The sequence below is a fragment of the Anopheles maculipalpis genome, chromosome 2RL (assembly GCF_943734695.1).
Source record: "Anopheles maculipalpis chromosome 2RL, idAnoMacuDA_375_x, whole genome shotgun sequence".
Taxonomy (NCBI): Eukaryota; Metazoa; Arthropoda; class Insecta; order Diptera; family Culicidae; genus Anopheles; species Anopheles maculipalpis.
Genome location: NC_064871.1, coordinates 67,775,485 through 67,794,785, shown reverse-complemented (window position 1 = coordinate 67,794,785; position 19,301 = coordinate 67,775,485). Strand labels below are relative to the sequence as shown.

General features: G+C 41.6%; 2 protein-coding genes across 4 annotated transcripts in view; one reads left to right on the top strand and one right to left on the bottom strand.

Annotated features, from left to right (window-relative positions):
* LOC126556357 (V-type proton ATPase 16 kDa proteolipid subunit c) overlaps positions 1 to 19,301 on the top strand; it is a 286,536-nt gene that overhangs the window by 205,795 nt on the left and 61,440 nt on the right. The gene's annotated exons all lie outside the window — the stretch shown is intronic.
* The window catches only part of LOC126568810 (exportin-2), a 487,296-nt gene continuing 471,997 nt past the window's right edge, over positions 4,003 to 19,301 (bottom strand). Inside the window, exon 7 of one of the 3 annotated variants that reach the window (XM_050225451.1) lies at positions 4,003 to 4,016. The gene's annotated coding sequence lies outside the window, so the exon portion shown is untranslated. Of the gene's footprint in view, positions 4,017 to 10,110; positions 10,122 to 17,056; positions 17,070 to 19,301 lie in introns of those variants that run through there. The other 2 variants (XM_050225452.1, XM_050225453.1) reach the window with 2 other exon arrangements.

Here is a 19,301-nt window from a genome sequence, read left to right as displayed (position 1 = left end):
GCTAGAGAGAGCCATCCGTGACTCGGAGATGGAGACTTTGGGAACCATCTTCTATAAGTCAACCCAGATCCTGGCATCATTGGTCTGCGTCTCTCCCAGGTAATAGAGGCCTGCCAAAGGCTAGAATGCTGGCAGCCAGTCCGTCATTCTACAGCCTGAAGAAATTCACCGAAAAAAACCATCTCACCTCAAAAAAATCTGTCGCGACGGTCCCAGCGGGAAGCAGGGACTGTATCGTACCTTTATAGTCCCAGTACTCACATACGCCTCTGAGACATGGGACCCTGCCCAAAACAGGCGAAGCCCTCTTAGCCGCGTTCGAGAGGAGGATGCTCAGAAGGAACAGAAAATTAGGCTCGCCAGGCTCCGATGGACTGGCCATGTTATACGCATAGCACAGGACGACCCAGCTCAGAAAGTCCTTTTAGGCCGTCCACACGGACAGGGGAGGCGTGGTAGGCCCAGATTGATGTGGAAGAATGACGTGGAATCATCCGCCATCAAGGCCGGGATAACGGATTGGCGGACGACGGCGCGGGACCGTGAGCGGTTCCGGATTCTGCTGCGGCAGGCCAAGACCGCAAAGCGGTTGTAGCGCCTGCTAAGTAAGTAAGGACTGATTATTCATCAACTGTATACTTAAGTTAAGCTAGTTAGAAATTGCAGGATGACCCTCTCGGGGTTTCAGATATTAAATCTGAATTTCGTTAAGAGAATTCGGCAAAAGAAAGGCAGTCGTCGTTGTATATGTTAACATCACAATAAACTTTGCTTTAAGTCAAGTACTTTGCTTGGTGGTATAAACCCACTAATTCAAAGATTCAACTCCAAATAATTGTTTGAGTTTCGCTAGCACACACCACAGCCATAAACAAAAGCAAATCATTTATCATGAACACTTTTATGCCATCGAGTTTGATATTTGATCCTTCTTCTTCTTTGCTTAACGATCTTCGAACATCGAATGGGGTTGAAGACTTCCTGATATACCACGTAGTAGGATAGTCAGGCCCCTCCCTACGGGGGAACGGCCCGGACTTCATTCTGATCCTGCAGTGTGAAGAACGGCGTCTTTGTCGTCTCACCTCTTGGTACTGGTTCGCCTCTGACATTTGACATTTAATTAAATGCCTCAAACTGCTCCAACAAGTATTATCTGTACAGGATTAAGCCCCTCTGATTCTGATCCCAAACCATAAATCGTGCGAACATTTTTCAAACAATGTTTTACTGCTTTGGTTACAATTGTTGCATGATTGATGATCAATCAATAATACTCCTCGTGCCAAAAAGCGTGCACAATTAGCGCTTATTGCCCACTTCGCTCTACACCGCAATGCCCCCACAAACGATCACTGGTAGCACAAATTCTCGCTCTCGCCATCTGTCAATCATACTTAATCTTCGTTCTGAAGCAAATGGATGTGCTGGAAATTAATTTTCAGCACATTCTGAAATCGCACACACACACACACTGGTGGTGGTGGCAAATTAACACCCATTACGTTTGTCACACAAAATCACAAATCTGACTCTGGTGTGGCAAAGCACACTTGATGAACATAACGAAGACAAATCTCTATTATTTTCCATCAAATTTTCTGTTGCCTTTTTAACGTAGCACTTTTTGGTGATTGTTTAAAATATACACAGAGCAAAACAAGAAAACTCGCGACTTAGACACGCATTCTCTTCCGGTCGCCAGAGAAGAAGAGATGGGCGAGGGGGGGGGGGGGGTGGAAGGAAAAAAACCGCCAACTAAACTCTCGATTTTCGCATTCACTTTAAGTCGCGTTTCACCCAAACACACATTTCGTTTCGGCGCTTGCGGTTTGTTCGCTTCATTCACTTCCTTCCTAGACAACGGCGGCCTGCGGGTGGGTTCCCCATGTGTGTTACTATTTTCGGACTGTTTGTTTTGATTATTTCGTTCGTAGAGCTTTGCGCAAAAAAAAAAACCGGCGAATGTTCGCCAAAATGCCGTTGGTTTTTTTTTCTTTTCTTTCAACGCGTGCCAAATAACGGGTCGGATTAGCGGTGGATTTAGAGTTGCGTGAAGGCAACCCCTCTTCGGATGACGCGAGAGGACGGAAGTCATCATGGGGGGGAGAAAGAGGAGGTTGGTTCATTGTGATGTGTGTTTGTTGTGGTGTTGTTTTTTTTTTCTCTGCTACGCTATTTGCACTACCGTAAAGTAGCAGCAGTCGTAACAGCAAAACAATAATCATGTCATGGTCGTGGGAATAAATTGCGCACACATTAAAATGGCACACGGTCCCGAGATAGATGAGCGGCGGCGGGGGGGCCCACACTTAAACAACTGGTACTGGTGAGAGTATTTTTGTTGTCTTTTGATAGTGTTTTTTTTTTTTTTGGGAGGTGTGGAGAGGACGAATTGTCTGAGTGTAACGAATTACAGCCGAAAAAGGTAAATAAAGATCCCATCGTAATTGCTGTTCGCGTGCGTGAAGTTGTAGCGCGAAAAACAGGCGTTCACAAGATGATCTTCATCTAAACCTGCCTGCTTTGAAGTCGGTTTGTTGATCACAATCTTCCTCATGCTTCGCGTTACTAATCGGCGTATTAACATTGCTTAGCTTGAGTTGTTGTTTCGACGGAAATGGAGAGTGTTATGCTTCCGATTGTGAAGTACTATCACAGTATAATGAGATGACTTTTGAAGATCTTGCTTATTTACGGTGCCGTGACCAGGATAACAGGAGATGTAACGTGTAGAACATCTGCTTCTCGTCTTTCATTCCCATTTAAAACATTGCTGTAGGGCTTTGACAGTATAATTAAGACTTATTTTGAAGATCTTGCTTATTTGTGGTGCCGTGATTAGGATGACACGAGACGCACCGTATACAACATTTTATTCTAGTTTCTCTCTCTTCCATTTAAGTCATTACTGTAGTACTTTGACATTTATAATAAGATGACTTTTGGAGATTTTGCTTTTTGGTGGCACCGTGACCAGGAGAACAGGAAATGTAACGAACATCTACTTCTGGTCTCTCTCCCATTTAAGCTATTGCTGTAGTGCTTTGACGCTATAATAAGATGACTTTTAGAGATCTTGCTTGTTTTTGGTGCCGTGTTTCCAGTCTCTCTTCTCAATTTAAGACATTGCTGTAGTGTTTTGACAGTATAAAAAGATGGTTTTTGAAGATTTTGCTTATTTTTGATGCCGTGACCAGGATAACAGGAGATGTAACGTATAGAACATCTGATTCCAATCTCTCTCTTCCATTCAAGGCATTGCTGTAATACTTTGACAGTATAATAAGATGACTTTTGGAGATCTTGCTTATTTGCGGTGTCATGACCCTTAAAGCCTTAAATGAGGGAGAGCGGCTAGAAGTAGATTTGAAGTAGCTAGAGTAGATCGCGGCTAGAGACTAATTTTGAAGATCTTGATTATTGGTGGTGCCGTTATCAGGATAACGAGAGACGTAACGAATACAACATGAAGTTACAGTCTCTCTATCTCTCTCTCTCTCTCTCTCTCTCTCTCTCTCTCTCTCTCTCATTTAAGTCATTACTGTAGTACTTTGACGGTATAAGAAAATGACTTTTGGAGATTTTGCTTTTTGGTGGTGCCATGACCAGGATAACAGGAGATGTAACGTATAGAACATCTACTTCTAGTCGCTCTCCCGCATTCAAAGCATTGCTGTAGTTCATTGACAGTTTAGTAAGATGACTTTTGAAGATCTTGCTTATTTGTGGTGACGTAACAAGGATAACAAGTGACATTACGAATGCTACTTCAACTTCAAATCTCCCAATTAAAGCATGACTGCACTTCAATTTCGTTTTTGTACACACACACACACACTGTTGGTGCTAATCAATAACCATCTCTAATGCAACGGCACGGTTCATGAAACATTCATTAAAAATATTTGTTTGTTTTTGCATAATCTTGCCCGAGAGAAAGAGACCGAGGTCGCAAAACAACAAGTACGCGGAAGTGTTTGGTATGAAAATGTAAACCCTCACTCTCTCTCTCTCTCTCTCTCTCTCTCTCTCTCTCTCTCTCTCTCTCTTTTGCATAAAGATTAGTTCTTGCATCCCCTAATCCATATGCTTTGGACCGGTCGAACGTCGAAGCGAACGAACTCACCCCATCCGTTTTGCATTTTGCTAATGCGGTTCCCTCCCTTCGGATGATAATTTTCCACCATCTCATACATTTTCCACTTCCACTGTTGTTGTTGTTAGCAAACTTCATCAATTTACCATTTTTAAGTACGCATACCGTACTCTCCCCCCTTTTTTAGACGACGTGCGCTGATGTGTGTGTGGTGCATACGTAGAAGAGCAAGAGAAGCAAGAACTGGGGAAGAACTGTATGAATCAAATTGCTAAATAATATAGCACACACCCTCGTTTTGCAAAACTAAAATGCACGCAGATGCACCAAAGATGCAACTGAGTGAGCGCGGCACCGTTGGTGGACGGGTGTGAACACATAGCCAACACAGCAAGAAAGAAGGGAGATTTAAAATTCTTATTCTATAAAGCGCATGATTTGCGTTCCCCTTGGGAGGGTTATAAAGCAGGAAATTATGATGAACGCAAGGGCACGCGTGCCGCCGGATGTTGCATATATATTATGGCAGGAGCACGGAGGAAGAGGTCCCCTTAGTAACCCTAATCAGAAGTGCAAATTTTCCGCAAGAATGTTAGCTTGTCCTCTACCCTCCCCTTTTGGTCGACTTTATGCACTGTTTTTCGATACCCGATTTTCACAGCATTAGAAACACGAATAGAAGTCGTCTGGGATTTGATCGGAGGGTGGAAGATAAAAGCTGCCGCATGCAAATAGGCTGCTTCTGCTGCTGCTGCTCCCTGTCCAGGCGCAACACTAAACAAATGCTGCGTTGTAACAGGATAGGAGCATCTATCGATGAAGGTAGAATTTATGTGTAGTAACGACGTGCCTCGTGTGTTTCCCGTTCATTCTGAACCTAGGCAGTCTTCCAGCCTCGTTGCAAATGCGCCCAGAATCTGGGCAATCTATTTTGACGACTAATCTTTTTCCCTCGTATTTGCTCCTCATTGTGGGGTAGGACGACAGAATGGGAACTTTCGCTTGACCGTTACTGGCACCCAGTTTAGTCTGTTTGATGCAAAAAATGCTTTCCCCTTTTGAATATTTCCCATTTCGATTTGAAGACCATTGAGCCCAAGCTCAGAATAGTCAATTTTGTTTGTTTCCTCCGTTCTCGTGCTCTCATTGCGTTGTCGGGTTGGTCCCCTGTTTTTTTTAAAGCAAGCAGTGATGACCAGAGTGTGGAAAACTATTCTCCAGGGAAAACGCTTTTTTTCTCAATGCATAGCATTCGACACGATGGGTATCGTAAATTGACCAACCAGATTTGTCTGCTCGTCGTTCAATAACGATCAATGCATGCGATTTGTGTGACCAGATTGCTAGGGAAGGAGCGGGATTGGTATGAGAGTTTAGGGTATGAGGGTTAACATGCTTAATATGAAATTTTCCTCGTACTATTGAATTGATGAACCTATAGTTGGAATTTGTAGAACGGATTTGTTGAGCATTGTATTACTTGACTTAGTTTAATGTACCGAACAGGGAATTCTCCTTCATACATTGCATGGTCATGATAAATTACTAAATTAAATCTTCTTGTTTGTCATTTTAATATTTCCTGGGGCAAAAAGCAATCATGCTGATTGCAATATTTTATGTTTTTTGGTGTCCTGACGATTCCGGGTGGTTTCCTTAAAATCTAATCTTATATCTAGCTTAACAATTCATCAAACTTATATCCTATTTTGAGGGTAGACACTTCCTTCTCCCTCAATTGAAGTGCACCTTATCCCGGGTGAGCTCGGTTGTGGATGTGGTTGCTGCCGAGGTATGGTTCTGATGTTGTCTTCTCTATTTCCGCTAAGGGTAACAACTGGCTCCCAAGAAAACACACCATCGACAGAACGCACGAACGCTACAGTAAGACTCTGGTAAAGTGGTGCGTTTTATTGCTCTAGTGGTACTAGGATTTTGCCTGGAGAGATACAAAATCATGATTTAGCTTCATGATTTTGCACTTAAAGCCTGTCTCTAGTAGCGATTTGAAGTTTTCAATCACTAGTGGGTTGGATACCGTGGATCTCAGTAAAAGGCGAAGCGATAGTTGCAAAAAACGTAGTTCTAGCGGCATCACTCCCGACATCACTTCTAGGGACATTGTATGAGTAGATTTCATACTGCCCAGCGCAATCCTAAAACAACGATGTTGAATTGGTTCCAGTTTTAGTATGCGCGTCTTGGCTGCCCAATAGAAGCAGATGCATCCGTATTCCAAGACGGATAGAATAGTTGCCTTATATAGTCGCAAGGTCCGATGGATGTGCACACCACCAGAACCCTGTGACTGTTCGGAGGAAGTTGATTCTTTTGGCACACTTTTTTGCCAGTTGTTCTAGTTCATGTGACCTCCACTAAATCATCAACTTGATTGATTTTGAATTGAAAGGGTTCTTTCCTGTATTTACAAATCATTTATCGCAAATTGAGATTATCTGAAAGAACTTCGACACGCTAAAACTAACAATAAACTGCTCCAGCTCATGGTTGAATATTTAAAATCTTTTTCCCCTTGATAGGAACACCCCTGCGGCTTCTGTCTGTTTGGTGAGCTTAGCATTTTAAATTAATGCTTTTAAAAGTGAAATTTCCTTTAATAGCTCGAGAAGAGGTGTGTGCTTGCTAAGGTACACTGACAAAGTGTTCCATATTTGCTACCCTTTATATGTTAGCTGTTGGAACAACCTTTCTTAGGACAAGACGGGTACAGAAAAAAAACCTCCAAGGGGTGTCGATAATTTTATGCGGTGTGATCATAAATTGTTAAAACTCAACGATTCTTTTTTCAAAACACTCTCCAGATGACAAGAAACGGAAGGGTGGAAGTTTCTTTTCCAATTGGAATAGAAAGGAATGGGTAAAGAATAAAGACCCCTTTTTTTGCCAAGGCAAAGATGATCAGTGGAATCTCCAGGTCTCGGTATATGCCCTCGCGTTCACCTTGACCTGTTCTCCGGTCCTGTGTGTGACTATAGCGTGATAAATTATGGTCTCGTAGAGAATGTCGGAAGGAACTAAAGCAGCATGTGTCAGCGATCGGATCTTCCTGGTGAATTCTTTCCTCCCTCCTTTTTCCAAACGAAGAAAATCCGGCCGAAATATTTAAAGGAGGGGTCTTTTTCCCTTTTTTTTTTTTTGCTGCTACAAGCCGAAATTTTTTCGTCAAGAAAGGTGCAAGAAAGGAAGTAAACTAGAAAACGAAACTGAAAACCTCGGTAAAAGGGTTGATGACGAGAACGATTTTCAAAAGTGGAAGAAAAATCCCTTTTGAAGGGCTTCTTTTTTATATGGCAAACGAGAGAGAGTAAAGGACACTTGACCGAGTCGGCGGAATTTAATAGAGACATATATTCTGCGCACGTTCCAACAAAATGCAATTGCTGGACGCATTTTGGCTTTCCCGGTGGCTGTGACTCTCTGCGGATGATTTCAATACAATTACGGCCAATATGTGTCGCCTGGTGGGTGTTTTTTTTTTTTTTTTTTTTTTTTGCTGACTGTTGGATGATGTCCGGCTGTGTGCGGATGACATTTGTTTTGACCACAATTCAATTCAAATATGCATTCAATACCGAAATTTGTTTGTGTGTTTTCGTGCGCTCAAAATTCAATCAAATATTAATCGAATTCTCGTTTTTGCTTATTTACAGGTACGTCGAATTGGTGCTGCCAAATTTGTGTGAGAAAGCTGTATTATGTACGTATATGTCATATCTTTACTATTACTGTTAGTCCATCTCAAGGATCCAGAATATCCTGGAATCACTCCTTCAATCTTGTGGTTAGTTTTGAAGAATGGGTACTTCAGAATTCACCATTATGCGGGATCTCCTGTGGCGTTGTGGAGGCTTTTTGCTCGAGCGGAAAAGGGATCTCCACTCCGATTAATGATACCAGCATATATGGCATCAGCTTGAACTCCTCTCGAGCGATACTTTGCTCTCAGATTCTACTAAAACTGACGTTTTTTCATTTCCGAACGGACTGTAATGCTTAGTTTGAGATCAATTTTCGTTAGCTCTGCTGGTTGGAAAGATCTTGTTTGGGCGTGGGCCACAAAGAATATTAAAGTTTTGACTTAATCCAATGCGGGATGAATAATGATCACTTTGATAAACCGCTGGAGAGGGTCCTCTACAATATAATATCATGCTAATGACATACAGTTCATTGAGGAAATTCGAACGATGCATCATTTGAAGAGTATTATGACATCTAGAATCAACGTAATTAGAGCTAGAACGGGACATGAATCAAATATAGTTCTGGTGTTGAAATGATAATAATCAATTGCTTGTGACAGGTGAAAATATATGAAATATTTTAAGGCATTTTTAGATAATCCCCATAGAGATGATGTCTTCGATAAATAATCTTTCGTAAATCGATTATAATCCTGCTCTATCTATACTACTGTGTCCGAAAAGTAAGGTGACATTAAATGTCAAATTTCGTGCGTCAAAAAAAGCCCCTTGTTTTTATTTTTCGTCTGTCAATATGTATGTTTTTGACAGTTCTGCCACGTTTCAAGTCATAACATTCACCCGGCTAGGAGTGACAATTTGTATTTATTCTTCTTGGCTAAACGATCTACTAGGTCACGCTGATCATCGAATAACTTACTAGACTCGATAGTCTACCACGTAGTTGGATAATCAATTCTCATTACAGGGGAACGGTCCAGACGGGATTTGAATCCCGATCCTGTTGTGTAAAGACCGGCACTGCTGCTGTCTCTTCCATCTTGTCATACTATAGTTTGAATTTGTGATTTTTAAAGCTAGAACTTCATCTAAATTTCTTAAACACACACCAAATCCAACAGTATAAGAGTCACTTTATGAGTGAGCTCTGTAACTGTTCTAATAAACTTTAATAGTTGCACAGCTTTTAGAGTTCGTTCTTTCCATTTGAAATTGGAAAAAGTAGACGATACAGATAGTGTGAATGTTGTCGCACAGAATTTTTAACCTTGATTCTGTATCTTGTCTCTTCTAATGTCCCACCCGGAAGAATTTTTTTGCTCAATCCATGACTATGTGCTGAACTAAGAATCATGCAATTTGAAGTAGTGTAGGTTTGCAGTAATATATGACAATCTACCTAATTCTCTCCCCCATGAAACCATATTTTATCTACACCACACCAAGAAGTAGTTTGTTTCACATTATCTTATCCACCGCACTAGTTCCCGACAAATGCGGTCACCCATATGAATAAACATAGCAAATGAAGGAGGTGACAAGGGAGGGCGACACTATCACTTTTCGTTAGCAACATCGTAATCGTTCGATACCTCCACGGGGCGTGTGTGACAGCAGCGTTCTTTTGAGGCAAAGCAGTGTTCGAACTCTCGCTGGAAGACACGTGAGACACGTTACGTGAATATTGGATCTTATTCTTCGTTTTTCGTCTATTTGGTTGCGTACAGTAAGCGAGCACAAAAGTTTTGATTAAACGTCAGTCAACAAAACCTCCAGCGTGTGTCTGAGACTGTTGGAAACAAATGGCTGTGAGTGGAACTGTCAAAAAAGCATTACTAATGTATAGAGAACCTATAACATAATCTCATAAAATAGATGCAAAAGAAAGAAGAGAAAGATGCGTGTGTGTCCACAGTTTTTTTGGGAGGCTGATTCTGACGCTTGGGGAGGCTTTAGACGACAATCAATGCCCGGATTCGGTGGTCATTTGCATATTATTCAAATTGAATACAGTTCCACAAAAGTATTCCCAGATTCTCGGGGAAGAACATGGGAACATGGGCGAAGGTGAGAGATTGAATGCGCGAGCTGGGAGTGTCCAACGGCCGATACATCTTCCCAAGCCGCGATTCGAATCGGATGGATAAAAGGGGGTGCCTTTTTCCCGAGAGAAGAAAATGGGGCTTCAATATCGACCGGAAGTGAGAATCTACACCATCATCCTACGCACATTCTTGCCTCTTTTGGTTTTGTCGTGCCCCGGATCTTTGTATCAGAGCGTCCCCCCCTCTCTCTCTCTTTCTCTCTCTCTCTCGATTGAAGCGAGGTGTAGAAAATATACAACCCAAGAAGGAAACAAACCCGTGAATGAATCATCCCAAGTAACCGGTTTCACTTCGGTTAGAAAGAATCATTTGGAAAGGTTTTTTATCTGTTGTAAAGAAAACATCACGCCTTTTCTGTTCAAACAAGCGTACTAAAATTCGATCAGCCATTTCAAGACATTTTGTGTTGTTCGTCAGATTGGTGCTTAATGGCTTTGATTGACTTCGCTGTTTGTGGTGACAAAGGTAATCTTTTGGCTGCCGGTTTGAATCATGCCGGCATTCTTACGATCGAAATAAAACATGACAAAAAGAGTGTGTAAAATAGGGCGCGTGCACTAACTTGTATTTGCAACAATAAAGCAACATTATGTGTCAGCGGCAGCATTAGGCAATGAAATATGCTGTCTGGTGCGAAACAGCGAAACCTGTCAAAAACATCTCTAGCATCGGGTCTGTATCGGTGTATCACGTAGCTCTTACCCTTGTGCTAGAAGTTCCGTTTTTAAAAGCGTTGTTTATAGAAGATTTTTTTCTGTTGTTTGGAATTTAAATTTACAAAAAATGGTGGTTTAATCAATGTTTCGGGTAAGTTTACGGAACTAAAAGGCCACGAGAACTGAGAAAATGTCGATTAAGTTACGTTGGCTTTTTATATTGCGGGCCCTGATAATTCAAATGGAAATAATTCTTAAAATAAGTATACTTTAGGATGATTAGTACACTTTTGCATGCGCTCAAACCAATTGTCGAAGCACTTTTTCCACTCTGATTGAAATACCTCCACAAAGCGTGGTTTTTGAACGCTTCAATAACCCTGACTTGGGTACCAAGTCAGGGCTAATAGGGCTGATGATCCATCAATTCGATGTTGGCCGGTCAAATAAGCGATGCTTTGAGCCGATGTGTGAGAGCTCGCATTATAATGGTGAAGAACGATTCGTTTTCTGTTGTTCATTTTTCGAATTTCTCCCCGAAGACTTCTGGCAAACAAATTGTGGTGTACCATGCAGAATTGATCGTCCTACGTTGCTCAAACGGAACAGTCGCCACATGACCAGTTTTGCCGGAGAAACTGGCGACCATTTGCTTCCAAGTGGTTCTTCCACGGATAACTTTCGTTGGATTTTGACTCGTCGTTGAAGACCCACACCATGATCCATGATTCGTCATCTGTGACGATCTTATAAACATCTTTTGAAGCACCATAATCGGAACTTTGCAACATTTCCTTGCACCAATCGACTCGAGCCTTTTTTTTAACGATTGTCAACTTGTGAGGGATCCAACGGCCAGGTGTTTGTGCTAAATAGTGTTTATCCTGGTGGAAGAAATGCCCAAAGATGCCTCTATCTCACGACAGTAGTCACCTGACGATCTTGTGCAATTAGTTGTGCAAGCGTTTTTGGACGATCTTCTCGAAATTCGTCTTTGGGCGAGCGTCGGCCACGATTAAATTCATTATACCAGTTTTTAACAGTGCTATGGGGTGTGATGGTCGTACGTCAAAACGTTGTGAGTGTAATAATGCTCCAAAATATCAAACTTTCGATTGAAAATACCAGATTGCATCTGGCAACACTTCTCGTGGCCAGCGCCAGAAATATATGTAGCAGCCCCCATATCAAGTGTCAAAAACAGCTTCTTTAAAAATTTGATAAAAAGCTGCTTACACATAAACAATCCGGTCTAGAGCGAACGTCCAAATTTTACCAACACTGTTGTCAACTTCTCGTGGATTTTCTGCGAGAAATTTTTTTCTCAAACGCTCAAAAGATCTGTTTTGAGAAGGTTATCATGGTTTTTTTTTTCAGTTCTTGTGGTGCTTGCTTGAGCCAAATTAATTTTCGCGCGTTAGACCGTAAGTTTTCCGTCAGTTATGTGCAGCGGGAAGCACAGTTTGCATCCATAAAATCACTTTTAAGTAATATTTTTATGTAAATATGTCAGGACAAGCATTTCTAATACGTTTTAATGAGTTAATTTGGTGTTTTGCAGGAATCATTCTGAAGCAAAAACCACGAGAAGAGTGTCCACAACTAAAACTGATGGACACCTTCTTTTTGCTGATGATATCAAAGTCTTTCTCCCCGTGTCTTCTTCTTCCGATTGTCGATCTCTCCAACACTCTCTTAGTAACTTTTCTGTTCGGAGTTTGAACAATGCGTTGGTGCTCTGCTTTGTCTGCTGGTCGGCTGTTACGGGACACTACTCCTTATGCGGCACCCAAATAAGTAGAGTAACCACCACCTTGAAAGATCTTGGGGTCTGGTTGGATGAGGGACTCTCGTTCGATGAACTTATTAGCCATGTAGTTAATAAAGCTAATAGAGCACTAGGCCTAATTTTCCGCATGGCTTCTGCGATCAGAGATCCTTTATGTTTAAAGACACTGCACTGTTGCTGGGTTCGCTCGGTTCTGGATTATGCAAGCGTAGTGTGGACCCCAGCCGGAGAAACCGCTATGCAGAGTATAGAGAGGGTTCAGAGGGAGTTTACGCGCCTCGCTATCCTCAGATTTCTACACGGTTACACCTGTGCCTTCATTTTCTCTCCTGCTGTCGTATGTTGGGTTTAATAGATATTAGATCCTGCCATTTGCAAGCGCAGTCGCTACTTCATCGCATGTATCCTTTCCTCTGAACTCGACGTTCCTTCCCTTCTATCTTCTATGCCCCTATATGTCCCTTCTCGTCGACTGATCGTGATAGCCCACCCATACTTAGTCCTTCCCGCTGTTCGGTTTTTGGCCAGAATGATCCTTGGGTAAGAGGTTGCATTCCTTTCAACAGAGATGCTGATGCTCTCTGTTGCTTTCCTATTCGATTCGATTTCCTATTGAGATGCTTTCCTATTCGACTTCTAGAGTCCACTACATTTACTTCATAAATATCCTTTACCTCTAATGATTCCTTATCGTAACACCCAATCCCCCCCCCCCCCCCCCCTTCTCTAGTTTAAGCATATTAATTGTGTACCCGGGACAGGCAGACAATTTGAATTTAGCAAATAAATAAATAAATGTTTTTAACATTTCCACCTCGAAAAGAATATTTTTATACCAAATTGATTCTAGTCAAAACTAGCATTTAAAAATAGGTTTAATTCGAATGCAATCATCATGAAAAGTATGAATTGAGCAAACCTGTACATGTATGTAAAAAATCGACGAAACATTCGTCGACTCTAACCGGTGACCGTAGTACAAGTTTGCTTGCGGTCTGGTTAGAGTCTTTCCGTTGGAAAGTTTTCCATTTGGCTTTGACAATTCAAAATTTTCATTTGTGTCGATAAAAATCTCCCTTTTCTCAATGTTCAAAATGTGTTTGTTTTTACTTTTAACTCAGTCAAAGAGGGTTTTTTTTTGCATTTCTTTTCAAAATACACACATGCATCATGCAAATGAAGGAAGGGTGAGTCTCGCTGAACACATTGCAATGCGTTGCATCTGGTTCATGTTTTCCATCCGTAAACTTGTGCAACATTGCATTGAGCATTGACTGGGCAAAGAATTCATTTGGAGCAGTACATATTTGTTGTTCCGTATCAGCATAAAACGAATCTCGATAGCTGTGTATGGTTGGTGCGTACGGTTCGATTGTTTGTTGTGTTTTGCATTTCTCATTCTCAAGCCTTCTCGCATTAGAAGGGCAAAGTTCCAAGTGGTTGTGTGCCGTTGAGAGGCTGTTGTTCAAATTTTCCTATGCAAACCTTTGGGCGGATGCAGAAGACCGGTACAAGGTGTTGCCGTTTTTAATTAAGTTTCAAAGTCAGAGTTACGACTTGGGTATTGATTGAGCTTATCGTGTGCTTGGCTTGGTAATGTTGTAACATTACTAGTTCAATTTGCCTCGCTTAAAAGAAGTTAATTTATTTATAACAAAAACCATCTGGAAACATTGTACTCTTTGTCAATAAATTGTGTAAATAAAGCCTTAAATTGTATGCTAGCAAATGGTAGTCTTGTTGTACTTCAACTGAAAGGCCCTCCATTGTGGGAGACCAATGCAAAGAGGCAATGGTTGTTCTTCCACATCAGACTACTGGTCGTGTCACTTGTGCCCCAACGCTAGGGCATCAGAACGATTGGTTGATAGTTATTATTTATAAAATAAATAACAAACCCTCCCATGCCGTGTGTGAGCCACCCGATCGGTGACAGTATTATTACGCAACCATCGCGTGTGTGTTTGAGTTAAAGTTCTGTTAATTTTTTCCCCCGTTTGGAGCCAGAGGGTTCGAGGTTCGGTCGCTCTAACACCCGAAATACCACTTTCAATCTCCTGCTGCGTGTGTTGTGCTTCGTGTACGGTTTTGAGGACATAACTCACGGGACCAATCGAGCGTGTACCAGGCTCTTGGGCGTATGTTGTTGTTGTTTTTTGTGTCTTTCTAACTTTTCCCTATAAATCAAGTGGTCGGCCACGGGTGGTGGCCAGTCTAGCTAGCAGAGTGTGGTGATGGTGGCTTCAGGTTGCGTTCCGTTTTTTATCCACTTTAAATTTAGCCTTTGCGGGAGAGACCCCAAAAAGACACCACCATGCGCGCACCATTAGGACCTTCCCGGTACGCTTTAGGAAGAAACAGTTGGTAATGAGCATAGAAATGTGTGATAAATGTTTTGCTTAATGTATCTCCTTCAGCTCATCGGGAAGAAACGAAATTATAAATAAAATAATGAATCCCTTTTTTTAATTTTTTTAATTAAAAGAATTAAAATAATAATAACAAATAGTGGAATAATCATATTTAATGTTTTGGAAGCTATCCACATAAAAAATTCTTCATCTTTTTAGTACAAAGCAACGCTTACTTTAAACATCTTACTGTTCGTTGCTGCTGCACTAAAGATTTGCAACATTTGTTGCAGTTGATGAGAGGTCGTTGTACCACTTGCGTGGTAAAAGAATAAATCACAACAGAGAGAAGGAGGAAAGAACCACCACCACAACCACCAAAATTTTCTCAAAAAAGCCAGGCAAAAAAGGAAAAGAAACCCCCCCCCCCCACACAAACGTGAACCCCGCGAGAGCGCGCCGGCGTTAAAAAACGAATTAATGATGACAAATTCGGTGTTTCGCGGACCAAAGGCGACGACATGACGCGGGGCGTGTAAGGCCGATGACATGTAGCGAATGACTTCTTTAAAAAAAAAGGAAGAAACCATGATGCAGTTCACCTTCGAATAAGCAGTGTGCAACGACACACAAAATTGCAGACGAAAAAGTTGATGGTGATAAAAGTCAAGTCAAAAAATAATTTAAGTGGAAGGAGGATTTATGAATTTATAATATGCAACATTAAAGCATAAGAAAAGAAGTTTATTTTTCGTTCATTGTTTTAATAAAATCTACCAAATAGAGAAACTGCATGAGCTTTGCAACAGAGATAACCCGTTCTGTAAGTAATTCTTTGTTCTCCGTTAGCCGTAAACGATGGGGCGACGTGCGTCAATGCACATTTTTGTCATTGCAGTTTCAGCTGCTTCGGCCAATAAAGCTGCCTGGTGCAAAAGTATTAGTAATATTAGCCCATAGTGTGTGAGTGTGTGTTCAGTCAGTTTGCTGCACCGTGCTGTGATGCATGGCCTTCGAAAATCGCGGACAACGTTTGCGTGTGCTGCTTGCGCGGTTGGCTTTGTATATGAATTCCATCAGGTTGAGGTTGTTCTGGCCATGGTGGAGCATGATTTCGATTAGAATGAAATGCACAAAGAATGGCCCATTAGTGTGACCTTCGGTTGCGTTCGCCCTCCCGTTCTAGATCGCATTAAATCAACTTTAATTTTCTCTTCGATCCGTTCTGAAAACGTTTCCGCGTGATTTGATTCATTATCATTATTTGTTCTTTCTATCTTGCGCATCCTACCCCCACCTTACCACCCAACTGTCCGAGAAGCGAAATTGATCTCGAGCCCGAAAACTGCCAGAAAAAAGCCCGCTGCAAAATGCTTCATTTCATTAGCGTTTGGATAATAATTGGCGCTTGGTGGTGCGGTGAGGTGCTGTGCTGCGGACAATGATCGCGTTTTTCCGACTGAGGGGCAATTTTCTTTTCATTTTTTTCCCGACCCATCCCTCGATTCCACTCTTCCACACTTAAAGATAGGGTGAGGAAATTAAGAGTGCCATTTCAGTATGAATTGATTTTAAATTGTTGGTGGAGAAGCTTTTATGATGGCTCTTTTCGCTTCAAAAAAGAACGTAAAGTCTGCGATAGAGTAAACTGAGAAGGTGCTAAATCGCGTGTTCCTTCTGAACCCAATCATAATGTGCAAATCACAATAAAAGATGCATTATACCATTTTTTTTTTTGCTTTCGCAATTTTACCCCCTCTTCAAGCACTCAGTCCTTTCAGTGGTGGAGATAGAGCTAATAGAAAAAAACATTCATCCCGTGTTTATGGGTGTCATAAAAATGGATACTTGAAAGACTTAACTACATGCATATAAAGCGCATACTCAAAAGCCGTCCGGTACTCCGTGTACTCCCGTTGTCGAGGATGTCTGCAAAAGAATCGCTCGGATAGAGACACAGAAAGGTCTGAAAAAAAACATGCACCCAGACACAAACACAGCCATGCACACCAAACCATGGGTTGGCCGTTAAAAAAGATTGTGCAACGAAAGAAGAAAAAAAAACTCCATCAAAACGTGATGATGCACCCCACAACACCGTAAAAGGTGGAAGCGAGTTGGTGTATTTATTTTCCTTCACATTAATATGGGATGCAACGAACCTTGGCGCGGAACAGGCAGAGACTAATGGAAGTACCTTGGCATATTATACGGTGGCTGTGTGTTTTGTATCTTGTTTCGTGTTCTTGGTTAGCCCATGTGGCCAAGGTGAAACGGACAGAGGACAGGAAACGGGCAGCTGACGTTTTCTGCGAGTGCATCCGCTCCTTCACTCGCTCTCTCTCTACTGCACCGTAGTGCGGTTTACGATGATGATGGTGTAGGTTGGATTAGACGACAAGTCACGCGTGTCCTGCAATTAATCATGTTTCTTGGGTGAGTTGCACTAGCGCTGTCGTTGTTGGCAAATAGTTTCACTGGATGTAGTGTACAGAATCAAAAACTGTACTTCGTTCTTAACACGTTGAGGCGGCGTTTGAGTAATTCAATCGTGTGCCATGTGTTTTTCTTTAGGTAATTGCTTCCTAGCAATTTGTAGAATGCTTATCGGCATTGTATGTAATCTTATGTTTAGATCAATTTCGGTAGATCTACCCAAAATATCAATTTTGCGTCTTGTTTGTCTTGTGCAACGTTTCGTAATATAGTTCCTTGTCTATGGTATCGGACTCTTGAAGGATAAATGAAGTCTGGTTGGGCTAAAGTATCTACTACTGTGCCCGAAAAAGATCAGCTTTGAAGTAATCCCCTTCCGATGTAATGTAATTCTTCTCCGGAGGCTTTCTGCAGCGTTTATTTCATTGCGCAAACTAAATTTGATACATACGCGCTGCTCCACAAACTTGGACATGGTCAATATGGACAAAAACACCTGGCGCAGCACCAAAAACAATTTGTCACTCCTAGCCGGGTTGATGTTGTGACTTGAAACGTGGCAGAACTGTCAAAAAGATACATAAAAACAAGGGGCTTCTTTTGGCGCGCGAAATTTGACATCCAATGTCACCTTACTTTTCGGACACATTAATATAAACTGACCAATCATTCGTCTCATACTCTTTGCCTTCTGCTTGTTTTAGAAATACTCGCTAGGATGCGTGACATTACCTAATGCAAAATAACCTTCTCGCCCCAAACTACTGCTGATGGTCAGAGGTGTAACTGAGCAGTCGCGTGGGGCCCCACGACACGAAAGGAGCTCCGAGCTGAAGCCCAAAACGTATTGGTTGTTGTAAATGGAGGTTTGGATAGCTGATAGAAATACTGGAGATTCAGGCTTCAACACCGTTTCCGATTAGGGTCTTAGAAGGGCTAAATCCGTTTCTGTTATAGGAGTTTGGTGTGCTGAAAGTGAATTTTCTTTAACTACTTAGGCTTTTACGTATGGTCATATCAGGTCATATCACCTGGATAATTGGAAAGTCATTTCTTGCTGTGGCAGAACATCATGTTTCAGGTACAATTTACAGAAATTTTAATGATAAATCAATAAGGCAAAAATATGTCAATGTTTGATAAACGAAGAACAAGATATAACAATTGTCTTTTTGGGCACAGCTTTCTTACAGAATAGTTATCTAACCTGACTTTGGACCTAATGTGTGATTCTTGAGTATATTAGTAATCAGCTTGTCTTTAATTAGTATGTTCAGCGTTTTCTTCAGGTTATATAATCAGGGGCGGTTCGATGGTGATTGCGTCTACGGAGCCGGTCTTAGGCTGGTGTCATCGCTCGGTGACATGCCACTGCTTGCAAGGGAAATGTTATTTGACGTTTGACGTTCAATCTCATCTGTCAATTCCCATGCATTTCCCTTGCAACTTGTGGCATGCCACCGAGCAATGACATCAGCTTTAACTCTACAGGACCAAGAATCAAATCCCATCCGAATCGTTCTCCCCATAGTGAGGACTGACTCTCCATCCACGTGACTTTCTCAAATCTATTAAGCTATTAGATGGCCGGCGTGAGCTAGTAGGAAGTAGGCGGTTGCTAAGCTAAGATGAAGAGCTTGCTCTTTATATTTGAAATGACTCGGTGTTGTCTAATTTATTAATATTATCAGAAGTCTATATTCTCAATACTTCAACCCAATGTTTGTAAGATATATTTTATCTGTTTTGTCGCATTCGTGACACATAGTTCCTATATCTTACGCTCTCTTCTGTGAATTAAAAATTGCACTGGTTTCTTTTAATTTCTCAGCCTTCAAACAAGACCGAACAAAAAAAAAATCCGTGCTAAATACTATTGACCGTGTGGCGCCAGTCGCATTGCCCTCGCGGAAAAAGCGTAAAACGAAGCATTAAAATTAGCATACGCTAAATGACACAGCAGTAAGTGAGACCTAAACGGTGGCAAATGACGGAAGGCAGAGAAAAAAGGAAATAATAAGAGCAAAAGAATTACAAAGCCCTACAGGCGACATATGATGTACCGAGATGTGCCATGTGTGTTGCATGAGGGCGTAGGAAGCATGAAGAAAATGAGCAAAAGCAGATATGATACACGTGA